The sequence below is a fragment of the Lycorma delicatula genome, chromosome 7 (genome assembly GCF_047948215.1).
Source record: "Lycorma delicatula isolate Av1 chromosome 7, ASM4794821v1, whole genome shotgun sequence".
NCBI lineage: Eukaryota > Metazoa > Arthropoda > Insecta > Hemiptera > Fulgoridae > Lycorma > Lycorma delicatula.
The window spans coordinates 20,322,130-20,337,324 of NC_134461.1; the positions used below are offsets into that span (position 1 = coordinate 20,322,130).

The 15,195-nt window shown below is 32.4% G+C and overlaps 1 protein-coding gene across 8 annotated transcripts in view; it reads right to left on the reverse strand.

Moving 5' to 3' along the window:
• The window catches only part of LOC142328124 (EEIG family member 2), a 528,939-nt gene that overhangs the window by 239,631 nt on the left and 274,113 nt on the right, over positions 1–15,195 (reverse strand). The gene's annotated exons all lie outside the window — the stretch shown is intronic.

Sequence of the window (15,195 nt, forward strand, 5' to 3'; positions counted from 1 at the left end):
TATATGTTCTCCTGTCAGCGTAATTTAATATAAGTTATTATTTCCAATACTATATTTCTATATCACACAAGTTTGCCGAATTTTATCGTAGCCTAACATTTACTACGAAATTTTCCAAGGAAAATTTTATGTTTTTATAATCTGACTAAGACCCAGACACACAACTAATTAAGTCTGAAGATTGTCAATTAGATACATTCCGTCTAACCTAACCGAAATACGACATTTTTTTATTTAAATATTGTTTTTCAACATGGATTCCATCATATCGCATGTAAAAATAGTCTTTTCCATACATTATACATCTTAATAAAAGAGAACTGGTCGAAAGTAAATCTAACACTACAACAAAAGTAACATTTCAGTAATTATCCAATTTATTTAGTAACTATCAATTTCTAGGTAATTTGAATCAATTTTTGGTTTTCATAACTGAATCGAAATAAAAATATTTGACTTTGCAATTGATTTTTCAAATATGAAATTAATTATTTCACATCTCAATTAAATACCTGATAATTAAATAAGTGAGAATAATAGAACCGGTTTTTCTATTTTTTACTAACAATTAATCGAGGGAAACAGGAAAGATAAGTATTCCGTCGTTTCCTGATCATCCTCGTTTCTATCAGTGATACAGCAGATGATAACACGGATCGACATCGACGCAATACAATAAACATAAATAACGGGACAGTGATATGTATATGATACATCTATATCACACACAATAATATCTGGGATAGCGGTCGCACCTCAATGACACTAGACGAAAGGGATCAGAGTTATTAAAATAAGGGTAAAATAATGTGATCCAACATACGACTCGACTCTCGGTGGTTATGACCTCAATAATTTTGAAATACTTGTTGAAAACGGTCACCGATACACGATATCGTGTCAGGGATAGGATTTGAAATGTAACCGGTTTTATTTTGCGGTTTCAGTGAACACGGTGTACATGTTTAACGTCGACGACGTGTCGGAATACAATCGTTATTCCTTTAAAATAAGCAGCGTAAATTACAAAAAATTAATAAACAAATTACGATATAATGAAAGCAAAGAATCGAAACATTTCTTTATAGCTAATAATATTTTTATTTTCATAATACGATGTAGGAATGTATCCTTTTAAAAATTACGATATAAATGTATAGAAATATTTAAACCAAATCTTAGAAACAATTTCGCGCTAGCAGTATAATCTAAAATAAAGAACATTCGTTTCAAATTACTTCAAATGCTTAAAACACCGTTTAATTTTTACTGGTTATGAAAAAAAACGGCGGATAAAATCAAAGTTATTACAAGAGTTCTTGATTATCCCGTCTAACGTAAGTTGAAGACGAAAATATATTGCCGATTTGTATTAAAGATAAAACAAAAATAAAGGAAGTCGCTTAGTTAGGTAGAGAGAAATATAAATCTTGAAGCATCAATGAATCATCTTGTGTTTGCAGAGTTAGTTATATCTTATCTTACGGATCTCTCTTACTGAAAACAAAGGATCTTAAGTCGCATTAAAAGCTTACTCTTCTAGAATAATCTTTTTGATAATTAATTTATTAGAAGAGATGCTAAGAATTACGAAACTTTACGCTTAAAAAAGTAGCATTCTTTTTTGCATATTCCGTTTAGTGCACTTGAAACGTTCTCTAACCACGTTAGAAGATTATACAAAAAACAAACTGACGTTTAGGAATATTAAAAAAGATATTTACCTATTGTTTAAAAAATATTTTTAAAAAGTTTCCCATAGTCGGTTTCAATATGGCAGCCGTATCAGTTCTCAGTAAATTTGCACCGTTCAATTAAAACAAGAGTGCAATCTCTACGTTTGTTGGAATACACTCGTTTCCCGTTGCAGCTGTTTCGCTGTACAGACATGGTAACTTTGTAGCGTATTTTTATTTACGTGAAGAGATTCTTATCTAGCCAAATGCCGTTAAAATCGTACTGCAGAAAATCTTTAAATAAGTATCAATTCACACGGCCGAATTGAATTCGAATATTGACGATTACAATTCTGCTTGAATTCATAAAGCTTGCCACAGCAGTGCTAATATTTGATACCCATCTATCATATCCTTTTAGCGTATTAGTTCCAAGCTAAAATATATATATATTTTTTTAAAGTAAGTGAGTGAATGTGCGTGTGTGTGTGTGAGAGAGAGAGGGAGGGAGAGCGAAAGAGATAGACAAAAGGAAAAGATCGAAAGAAGAATATATATGTTTCTTTCCTTATCCCACAATATCAATTGGAAGCAGAGATTATTAGAACTAATTGGAGAAACAGTGCTTCGAGTACTGAACAACATTCCTTGGATGGTTTAAATTTAGTTTGTATTTTGCTGATATTCAATATTGTCTTCCTAATGTAATACAATAACAAATCATATTATTATTACTACAGTACAATTATTTTTATTACTATTAACAAATAATATAATCAATATGTTAGTAATTTAAAAAAAAATTATTATAGGGAAACAAAATTTGAAGATATTACCACAGAATAACAGAAATATTTCAAAATAATACAATAATGTCATATATTGTAATTTTATTACAAAAATTCCAAAATATTTTTTTTTCACAATTTAGATGTTTAAAAGCGTTTAATAAAATTTTAAACAAAAATTAAGACTAAACAGTTTAGCTGTAAAAGTACTATCTTAAATTAAACTACATAAATAACTGATTTACAATCACAAATATAAAACTTTCCTTTTTTTTTTTTTGTCTTCAGTCATTTGACTGGTTTGATGCAGCTCTCCAAGATTCCCTATCTAGTGCTAGTCGTTTCATTTCAGTATACCCTCTACATCCTACATCCCTAACAATTTGTTTTACATATTCCAAACGTGGCCTGCCTACACAATTTTTCCCTTCTACCTGTCCTTCCAAAATTAAAGCGACTATTCCAGGATGCCTTAGTATGTGGCCTATAAGTCTGTCTCTTCTTTTAACTATATTTTTCCAAATGCTTCTTTCTTCATCTATTTGCCGCAATACCTCCTCATTTGTCACTTTATCCACCCATCTGATTTTTAACATTCTCCTATAGCACCACATTTCAAAAGCTTCTAACCTTTTCTTCTCAGATACTCCGATTGTCCAAGTTTCACTTCCATATAAAGCGACACTCCAAACATACACTTTCAAAAATCTTTTCCTGACATTTAAATTAATTTTTGATGTAAACAACTTATATTTCTTACTGAAGGCTCGTTTAGCTTGTGCTATTCGGCATTTTATATCGCTCCTGCTTCGTCCATCTTTAGTAATTCTACTTCCCAAATAACAAACTTTCCTTAACGAGTTGACAATTACTAAGTTTAACATATCTTAAACCGATTTCAAGTTACTACAAGTCACCCCAACATCTCACTTTCCTTCAATGACAAGGACAATCTACAGGATTTATAGAACGTGATCAAACATTTTATATTACGAAGAAATAAAACTACGCCAGTTAAATCATGATTTTGTTTTGTAAGATTATATTTGGGGTTCATTTTCATATTCACGGGTAATAATTCATTCTGATAATATAGTAAAAGTCACACAGACAAAAAAAAAAAACAATCAAAAAAAAGTCAAACAATCAAAAGTTTGTAAATATTATATCCAAAATTAAACCATATATTTTTACAGATTTGTGGTGCATTATTATGATAATTTTTAAAATGTAAAAAATTGTAGTTTCATTAGTTTCTACAATAACAAGAGGTTATATCTCAAACAGGTCTAAATTAATTTTTTCCAAAAGACTAAATATTCACAATTGCAGATTTTTTCTTTCCTAGATATAAATATAAATCTATATATATAAAAATGTTAAGTTCGTTTGTGTACGCTTCAAAAACTCAAAATGTTCTGCACCGATTGATCTCAAATTTTAGCACGATATATAACCCGCATCAAAGATTGTTTTCACCTATTTTTAATAAATCTATCTATTTTTAATTTGTACAGTTTTTTAATAAATAAGAGGCTAATAAATCAGATGGAAATGTAAACAAAGGAAAACCAATCAGATCAATGCAAGATGGCCGCTGTCAAACACAACGACCAATCACAAAGAGCCCGTATGGCCGTTGCTTATGTAAACAAAATCACAACTGACTAAGTAACAAATTTCTTTGAATTATATTTGACAGCTAAAAATCTGTATTTTATTAAAAAAAAAAAAAACCCAAAACAAAAAACAAAAGCCACCAAGAAGGATGACTTACGGTAAATAAATTAAAACACCCGACTTTCTTATAGCCCAGATAGACTTAAGACTATGCAAACAAAAAAAGTCGAAATAACCAAATACACAGAAAATAATATCACTACATAATGACCAAAAAATCATTTGTTATGATAAATATTCACTTTTGTCTGAATTTACAGAAGGCATTTACAACGAAGCATTGATAAATATTGAAGTAAGTGCTTAACTAATGTAAATAAAGTTCTTAGTCAATTGGGAATGCCAGCACCCACCAGAGCTGCGATTGCTTCATTTGATGTGGATTTACGCCGTGAACAGAGTTACAACATTGGTGATCTTCAGTGATATCTCCAATCAAACATTCCCAAATTAACGCGTGAACAGAAAGGCATTTATGATCGCATAATGCAAATGATAAATGACTGAGTTGGGGGGGACCTTCTTCTTAGATGCGCCAGGAGGAACTGGGAAACCATTCCTTATTAGATTGATTCTAGCAACGGTTCGATCAAAAAATGACATAGCCTTAGCTCTTGCTTCTTCTGGAATAACTGCGACATTGTTACCAGGTGGAAGGACTGCGCATTCAGCTCTGAAGTTGCCATTAAACTTGCAAATCATCGAGAATCCCACATGCAATATTTCCAAAGCATCCAGTATGGGAAAAGTATTACAAAAATGTAAACTCATTGTTTGGGATGAATGCACTATGGCACATAAAAAATCGCTTAAAGATCGATCGTTACGAGATTTGCGTGGAAACGTTCAACCGTTCGGGAATGCTTTAATATTGCTCGCAGGAGATTTTAGGCAAACATTGCCTGTAATTTCTCGATCGACACCAGCAGACGAAATAAATGCTTGCCTGAAATATTCAACACTGTGGCGACACGTACGTACATTGCAGTTGACTACGAATATGCGTGTCCAGTTGCAGAATGATCCATCAGCTGAGGTATTCTCACGACAGTTACTGGACATTGAAAACGGACAGCTGCCAGTCGATGAGACGTCTAGACGAATATAATTTCCTAATTTTTGTAATTTAGTAACATCGAAAGAAGAACTGATCGAAAAAGTATTTCCTGATATTCAAATTAATGATAGAAATCTCGATTGGCTCAGTGAACGAGCTATCCTTGCGGCAAAGAATAAAGATGTCTTTCAACTTAATAATGTTATTCAAAGTGAGGAAATTACATATAAGTCGATAGACACCGTTGTGGAAGCAGATGAAGTAGTTAATTATCCAACGGAATTTTTAAACTCACTTGATCTGCCAGGGATGCCACCACACATATTAAAATTGAAAATAGGTGTGCCAATTATCCTATTGCGGAATATTAATCAGCCAAAACTCTGCAACGGCACGCGACTTGCAGTTAAGAAATTTATGAATAACGTAGTGGAAGCAACGATTTTAACGGGGCCTTTCAAAGGTGAAGATGTCCTCATTCCTCGAATACCCATGATCCCGACCGATACACCGTTTCAATTTAAAAGATTGCAATTCCCAATTCGACTGGCATTTGCAATCACAATCGATAAAGCTCAAGGTCAATCTTTAGAATTGTGTGGTTTAGATTTAGATGCGGATTGCTTCTCACATGTATGTGCGTGTTCCCGAGTCGGCAAACCAGATAACCTTTATATCTACGCAGACAGTGGAAAAACAAAAAATATTGTATATCTACAAGTATTTCAAAATTAAACTTCTATGAAACGTATGCTTTGTTTTGTTTCTCATTTCTCATCCATGCAATCACAATGTGCCACAGCGAAGCGTGGCGGATACAGTATATATATAAAATTAAACAAAAAAATATTTTCTTCTTGGCTCTGTTTTAGGGGTGGGTGGGGATTAACCAAGACGTGATAAAAAAGGAATGATAAAGTAATGTTCTTCAAGAACCAGGAAAGGTCTCATCCAGCCTTTCAATTATCTCAAGGAGCCAGTGTGAGTAGCTCCATCTTATTGGAAGAGGTCTATTAATTTGAGGTCTACCAAGATGCCTATGCTCAATTTGTGGGAACGCAAACTGTTCCAACATGTCAAGATTCCTGGTAGGTGGATTGGAAGAGAAGGTCAATTCCCTGGCCACCCAGATCTCCAGACATAACCGCTCTAGACTTCTCCTTCTTCTGGGGTTATGTTAAAGACAGGATGTGTACGACAAAAGTAGCAAACATCCAGGAGCTGTTGAGAACGTTCGGAATACAATTTCAATCACTACATCAAAAATGCTTTAAGAAATCGCCTATCGGCTGGATATTTTTCGTGCGGCTAATGGGGCAGATATGGAAGAGATGTGATGTAATGTAATGTAATTTTTGTTATTACTTGATGAGACAGTCATTAATTTAATTTTTGTTTCATGTCTATATATGAAATATTTTGGAAGATATAGTTAAATATTAATAATGCATTTCAAATGGGTCACTGTATTTTTATAAATTTTATTTTATTATAAAAAATCACTTTTAGATCTCTAAAGGAAAATCATAACAAAAAGATAAAAGAGTAGAAGAGACTGAAATAGAAATTAAGAGAAAACAGAGTAAATATAATAATGAATATTCTACTCCGTATAAAATTGACAAAATGAATCACGGAAATAGATGTGACCCGCTGACCCAACATACAACTAACTAAGCAATCTTCTTGTTGCAGTGGAATACCATTAATACGGTTCTTTAACATTTTATACTTGCGCGCGCACGTGCGTGTCTGTGTTGAATAAGTTCAATGGTACAGATAAAAACGGCGTGTCAAAAGAAAATTTCAAGGAATGATTTCATGATTTTATGCTTAATTGCAACGTGCTGCTATTATTAATGTATTTTTATTTATTTTACAATAAATATGACTGAATATAACGAGATAAAAATAGTAAAGGAAAAAGAAAAGAACTCATTCCATCATTAGTACTAACAATTTTAAAAATTACACAAACGCGCGCCCGCACACTCACACACATCCATAAAAGTAAGCTTTTCAACTGCACAAAGAAATTTTATTTAAAAGAAAAAAGAATCAAAACATAATAACCGTTATAAAAGAAAACTTTCAACGAACTACGTTATATTTTCATTAAAAAAAAAATTAAACATTAATAAAAAAAAGCATGTAATCACTTAAAAATACAATAAAACCATTCCTTCATATCGTTTGCATAATATGCTTTAGAACTCCCAACTCAATACCGACACACAGTGTGCATTAATATCATCAACGGAGATTATGTATATCATTCGTCAATAAATAGGAAGACCTATCTTCTTTCTTAGTTTTTTATACACGATTAATAATTCTGTATTCAAATATTTTAACTTCCACTTTGATTTTTTTCAGTTACAATTTAAACTGATAATTTTCGACTGTTGGAAGCGACATAGTAATAGTGTGAAAATAAGACTATTATATAAATTTATTATGTATCGTGTCAAGATGAATTCTTTTAAACATGGCAATCGTCCTCTACGAAAAAACCGAATTTCCAGTTAGATTTCGTTTATTTCTCTGTGCATAAAGTAATATTGTATATTAACAAGCAATATAAACATTTATTATAGTAATAAAAATTAATCTTTATATAAAAAATAAATTTCACATTTCTAATAGTACAAACTTAGGAGGGTTGCTCGGAAGGACTATGGGCTGTCGGGCCGTCAATTGTACACGGTGTACCGTAGAGTCTTCGAGAGTAATAACCGCTTACACAGCACCCGTATGGGTGCATAGGCTGGATCGGAATCGAGCACTTATTCTAAATTTAAGAGTGCCCAGGGCAGAGCTCTAATTGTACGCACTGGTGTTTTTAAAACAACCTCCTACGATGCTACTACCGTATTGGGAAAGGCTCTCCCGATCGATTTAGTGGTAAAAGTTCGACCGGCCATGTAAAAGTCGCAAAGAGACCGAAGGCCGAGGTAGTCGGAATGCGGTTTCGAGCCGTCACAATGCACCGGATCCGAATTTCGTAGAATAGCCAATCTCCCGCTTGCGAACGTGGCTTTAAAGCCTCGTGATGGAAGCACGGCAGCACGAATGGAACGCCACGACTAAGGGAAGATCCTTGTATAATTTTATACAAGACTTGGGGAATTATACGCCTCGAAATCCTTTCTAAGGGCAACGGGGACCCAGGTGCTCAACAACCGCATCAATGTGAAGCGATATCTGTTCAGGTTCCGCCTGGCGACAGATGAGCTGTGTGTCTGAGGGGAAGTCCAGTCAAATGCGGATATGTTGTACGAGCCTCGCTGTTGGGGGGCTCAGAACTCGGCCACCCTGGAGCTTAGAGGTCAAAAGGAAAATCGGCCAATCTTAAACGGCTAGTCAATGTGGCGTGAGCCGCTCTGTCGGACCGTGTAGGAGTTGCTTGATGCGATTGCGTTGTTCAACCGACATCAGTAGTCTACTTCAGGGAAGACTCTCACCGCATTGTGGGAAGAAGCTACCTTCGAGTTTTAACGATCGGCTATCGGTCTATAGCTCTAAACGTCTCTAAAGGATGGACAGGTACTGGCATATAGCGACGTAAGCGTCGCAGCGAATTACTCATTTTCTAGTTAAACTTTGACGAATAATTTTATATTTATGACTTTTCATATATTTTAATAATAGACGGGGTGCGCCTACACGTTTAGAAAATATATGACATGTGAACGGCCGGACACGAAAGCAACCGGTGAAATAGGCCTTGCTTTATACCATTCACGCAATTAGGTTAGCTCTAGAAGCTATTAGAAACTTAGTCGCATGACTGTTTTGAGGCGCAGTAGTCCTTCAAGGCATAGAGATTCAGTCTCATGCTTTAGGACAACCGAATGGAGGTGGCGGCGGGAGAAATTCCAATAAACCCAAATTTCTAATAGTACATTGTATTATTAAATACCTCGATTATATGAAATCGCATTCTGTATAAGGTTTAATTTTAAATAAAATAATATTATTCGGTTTTTATTTAATCGCAATAACACATTATCTATTAAAATAACCTAAAATGTGTTTTTTAAGATTAAAAATTGAAATGATAGCTACTTTGAAATTTTGAAAATGTAAATAAGTGAAATTTATTAACTTTGAAAGAAAATATCGATTAAAACTGCATAAAGATTTCAATAAAATGTAAACTATTTCGTCTAAAAAAACGAAGTACTTTCTGTTTTATATTTACAGTAAACAGTTTTGTTTATTTTAAAGTTAAGAATCCTTCTTGAAGAAGAACCGCTTATTTTAGTTTATACATATATATATATATATACGTATATACAGACATACATGCATGAACGGTATTAGAAAGAAGAAGGATAATAAAGAATAATAAATGAATATTAAGGTAGAGAGACAAACACCGAGAACTAAGAAAAACAAAAAGAAAGAAGTACAGGCATTTCAAATGCGATGTTGCAGAAGGATGCTGAACCGATAAAATTCGAACTGAAGAGATCTTAAGATAAACAGACGAAAATTGGGGGAGATTTTGTAACGAAACGAACTCGTTTACGTGACACATATTAAGACGTTCGTTTAGTTAATTTTATAATAAAAGATGTGTAGAAGGTAAAAACTGTAGCGGGAGACAAAGAGTGGACTGTATATATAACAGATAAATTAATATTTAGGATACAGTAATTACTTAGAGATAAAGAAAGTTAGCGTAGAATAGAAAGGCAAGGAAAGATTATGATCAAACTAAAATTATATGGCGATTCCAAAACTACATATAAAATTATAATACTGTACGTAAGCCAACGATAATAAAGATGTAATCCGTAAAAAATGTATTTTTAAATCAACTTCCGTTGTTGTTATCAGATATCTGGCTACATCAATAAAAGAGTTTTATTAAGGCCAAGAATCCTTTTTTAAAAATACTCATTTAATCATACAAATTTTTGACGGTATGTTTAACAATATACTTACAGCAAATTCGCAACTAATATAATCAATCAATCACTTCCAACGGTATATTTACCTGAAAAATAAAATAAAAATTAGAACTGATTGTATATCAAAATTGTTACGTAATAAAATTATATTACTAAATAATTATTCAAAGCTACTTATTTAAAAACAATTCACAATTAAACAACAAAAAAATATCGGTAGGGTTATAAATAATCAAGCTTAAACTTTATCCGCCCGAACCGATTAGCTCTTACGAAGAAAATTAAGCCCCAATTATTTTATTATATAAAAAATTATATTACATTTTTAAAAAAAACCAATATATATGTCCTACATATATTTCATTGCAAATGTCAAGGATTATTATTTATACTTTCCCGTCTAGATAGCGCTATAGCTCCAGAAGAGAAAGTATTGCAATCGATCCCATTTGGACATATGCAGTTTACACCGGATGTGGATTTTTGACACTACGGAACCCAAAAAACCTGTTGGAAATTTTCCAGATGTGTATGATACATACGTGTGTTTGACGTTGACCTCTAAATTACCTTATATCTTCAGAACTACCGTACCGATTTTGACCAAACTAGGTCAGATTACTTCTATTTATGGGAAATTGATGCCATTAAATTTTCAACTTAAAAAGTCAAGCTGAGAATTTCGAGATTTCGCCTAATAAAGATTATATTTTTCTAATGCGCATTTATTAACAATTAAAAAGGAACAATATTTGCAAAATCAATCCCCAACCCAAAAAATGCTGTTGAGTCGTCTGCTATATTGTGACTTCACAGGTGATCCGTAGAATTAAATAAATAAATAATATTTAAAATGTAAAAAAAAAAAGTAATTCGGTCTGGCCGGGTCTCGAACATGATCGCTCGGTTAACTCGGTACCGCGTGCGTTAAGCCTCGCGGCTACATCAACAGACTTGCGTTCACCGATCAAACTAGGGAAATAAATCGAGTAGAACAACGCACGATCATTAATATTATTTTTTTGTCTTCAGTCATTTGACTGGTTTGATGCAGCTCTCCAAGATTCCCTATCTAGTGCTGGTCGTTTCGTTTCGGTACACCCCGTAGATCCTACATCCCTAACAATTTGTTTTACATATTCCAAACGTTGCCTGCCTACACAATTTTTTCCTTCTACCTGTCCTTCCAATATTAAAGCGACTATTCCAGGATACCTTAATATGTGGCCTATAAGTCTGTCTCTTCTTTTAGCTACATTTTTCCAAATGCTTCTTTCTTCATCTATTTGCCGCAATATCTCTTCGTTTGTCACTTTATCCACCCGTTTGATTTTTAACATTCTCCTATAGCACCGCATTTCAAAAGCTTCTAATCTTTTCTTCTCAGATACTCCGATCGTCCAAGTTTCACTTCCACATAAAGCGACCTTCCAAACATATACTTTCAAACATCTTTTCCTGACATTTATAATTAATTTTTGATGTAAACAAATTATATTTCTGATTGAAGGCTTGTTTCGCCTGAGCTATTCGGCATTTTATATCGCTCCTGCTTCGTCCATCTTTATTAATTCTACTTCCCAAATAACAAAATTCTTCTACCTCCATAATCTTTTCTCCTCCTATTTTCACATTCAGTGGTCCATCTTTGTTATTTCTATTACATTTCAGTACTTTCGTTTTGTTCTTGTTTATTTTCATGCGGTAGTTCTTGCGTAGGACTCCATCCATGCCATTCATTATTTCTTGTAAATCCTTTTTACTCTCAGCTAGAATTACTATATCATCAGCAAATCGTAGCATCTTTAACTTTTCACTTTGTACTGTTACTCCGAATCTAAATTGTTCTTTAATATCATTAACTGCTACTTCCAATATTATTATAAAAGTTTTAACTATTGTACGTATTAATTTAATCACGAATTAATTTTTTTATTGATGCACCAAACATGAGACGGTATCTTAATCTCAAAAAATAGCGTGTTGTAAAAATATGCAACCAGAGGATTACAACAATATTGAAGATGAAATGTAAAATCGAAGTAATTTTTCTTTCTTTTCCTGTTTACCCTCCGGAACCACCCTATGGTATTACTTCAGAGAATAATATCTATGAATGTAAATGAAGTGTCGTCTTGTACAGTTGACCATTCCTGAGATGTGTAGTTAACTGAACCCCAACCACCAAAGAACACCCACAATCTAGTATTATTGAATTCCTTATAAAAGTAACTGCCTTTACTAGGATTTGAACATTACAATTCTCGACTTTGAAATCAGCTGATTTGTGATGAGTTAACCACTAGATCAGGTAGTAGTTAAACTCGAAATAATAAAAGATTATACATAAGTGTTTACTAAATAATTTAAACGAACTAGACAGGAAAGGCATCACGCTATTAATACGGATGACCTCAATAAATCGATCTGCAATAATGGACTTTTATACAAACGACGATAAAATCATTGAATCTATGACAAGTGCGAATCGGATGAGAAAAAAAAGGATGAAAGAGTAATGGTAACTTAAGCGTAGCTTAAAGACTTTAGACATGCGATGGATTACTTGAAACAGCAGTCTAATTGAAAGTACTAACATGTCATATAAATTAAAAAATTGACAACAAACAACAAATTATTAATTGCAAAAAAAGTAAAATACTGCAGGGTCATAAGCAGCAAAGGTCACACTATTTTTAAACAAAAATAACACAATTAATTTGCTATTTGTGTTTGTAATTAATTTAATCTTAACGTATACGACGTCAAACACGTTAAAGCTGTAACGGTTATCAATAGTCATATTTTTGACATAACATCAAAGTTTAATCTGATTTCTGTTTAATCGACTATCCATTGATGCTGGCCGAGTCAGATAACAAGGGACATAAAGGATTTCACTATTAGAAATACATAAAATAAATATGGAATGCAAAGTTGGCAGGAGTCATAAAATAAATATCCTTTATATATTTTGTTTAGAGAAGTTTTGTTAAACCCATTAAAAAAAAAAAAAAAAAAAAAAAAAAAAAAAAAAAAAAAAAAAAAAAAAAAAAAAACAATATATATTCAAACAAAAGGATGTTACCTAACGTTCTAAAGTACATTATTACATGAATAAATTTCATTGAAAAAAGGAAAAATATGATTTTACTTTTATTATGTGTACGATTTCGAAGTATTTATCTACTTTAAATCACATCATCAAATTTTATATCATTCCGTTCTCTATTTTGACAATGGTAAATCTTTAAAAAAAAATTACAACTTTTTGTCCATATTATGGGAGATTCATACCAACAAAGAAAACAAATATACACGGTGTGAACATAATCAAAAGCAGATAATTCCTTAAAGACCCACCGGGTTGGTCTAGTGGTGAACGCGTCTTCCCAAATCAGCTGATTTGGAAGTCGAGAGTTCCAGCGTTCAAGTCCCAGTAAAGCCAGTTATTTTTACACGGATTTGAATACTAGATCGTGGATACCGGTGTTCTTTGGTGGTTGGGTTTCAATTAACCACACATCTCAGGAACGGTCGAACTGAGAATGTACAAGACTACACTTCATTCACACTCATACATATCATCTTCATTCATCCTCTGAAGTATTATCTAAACGGTAGTTACCGGAGGCTAAACACGAAAAAGAAAGAAAAGATAGTTCCTTAAAAAAAAAATTAATTAAAAAAAACTCTCATGTTGCATTTTTAAAAGTAATTGTAAACGTTTTTTTATCAACAAGCAAGAAAACAACTACGGCGTACACTATGCTGTTACATTACATCTGAGTAGGAAGCAAGTAATTCATTAAAGCCTTTTGAAATGAATTTCTTTTTTTCATTAACTTTTCTTTTTTTACTTTTTATTATTTTCCTAATGCGTTCGTTGCAATATGTTCAACTAGTGAACAAAAAAGGAACTCCCACACGGCCCGATTTGATGAAGATCATACATATGTACAACGTGTAAATGAGGTGTAATTTTGTTGACCGTTCCTGAGATGTGTAGTTAATTGAACACCAACCATCATAGTATATCGGTATCCACTGTCTAGTATTCAAATTCGTTAAAAAAACAACTAACCTTTAGTAAGATTTAAACTTAAGAACCTTAGGCTTTGAAGGTTTTTTTTTATTACTTTTATTTAAGGCTTTTTTTTATTTTCAACTAAAATTATAAATATAAATTATAAAATCATGTCGATATTATACTCGAACAATAAGAATCCAATCGTATTATTTATGAATAATAAAATTCGTTATTTATTTAGATTTAATAGAAAATCTTTCATTAATAACCTTTTAATTCATTCGTTTAAAAAAATCAACAATTATATAATTAATCACGAAAGAAAAAGCGTGTCATTGAAACGTTACATCTTATGAACAACGTGTGAGAAAAAGTTAAGTTTTTCGCCATATTTAAACATATTCTTTTTAATATAACTTTAGCGAGTTATAATTTATATAAAAGAAATCTGCAGGAATTATCGAATATTATTTATTAAAAAAAATCTGATGAGGACACCACATGACTTTTTCTTGTACGCCTATTAAATTATATATACACATTTTTTTTAAAATGAAAAGTACATAACATTTCATATTTTATTGTTATTATTGAATATTATTATTTATCGCAATTTTTTTTACAATCAGAGGTTAATAAATCAATATATTCAAATTAAAAAAAAAAAAGGAAGTGAAGTCGGATTTGAACTGATGTGCCCTTCCCCTTGTAAGATCCAAATATTTCATTAATTAAAGTTTTATTTGGCTACAACTCTGGAACCAATGAAAATAAGTATCACTTATGACATATCGTTGAAAAGCTCTCAATTAGGGCCTTTTTTTTAACAAAAGGTTCAAAATCCAAATATTTTGAATTTTGGGCTTTTTTGGACACTTTTGGTCCAATCGATTGCAATCAAAAGAGGAGCTGCACAACCAGATGCTGTAACAGTCGTAAATCCAAAATTTCAACTTCCTACGACAAATCGTTTTTTAGTTATCCGAGATAAATACGTGCAGATGTCACGCTGAAACTAGTCAAAATGGATTCAGGAATGGTCAAC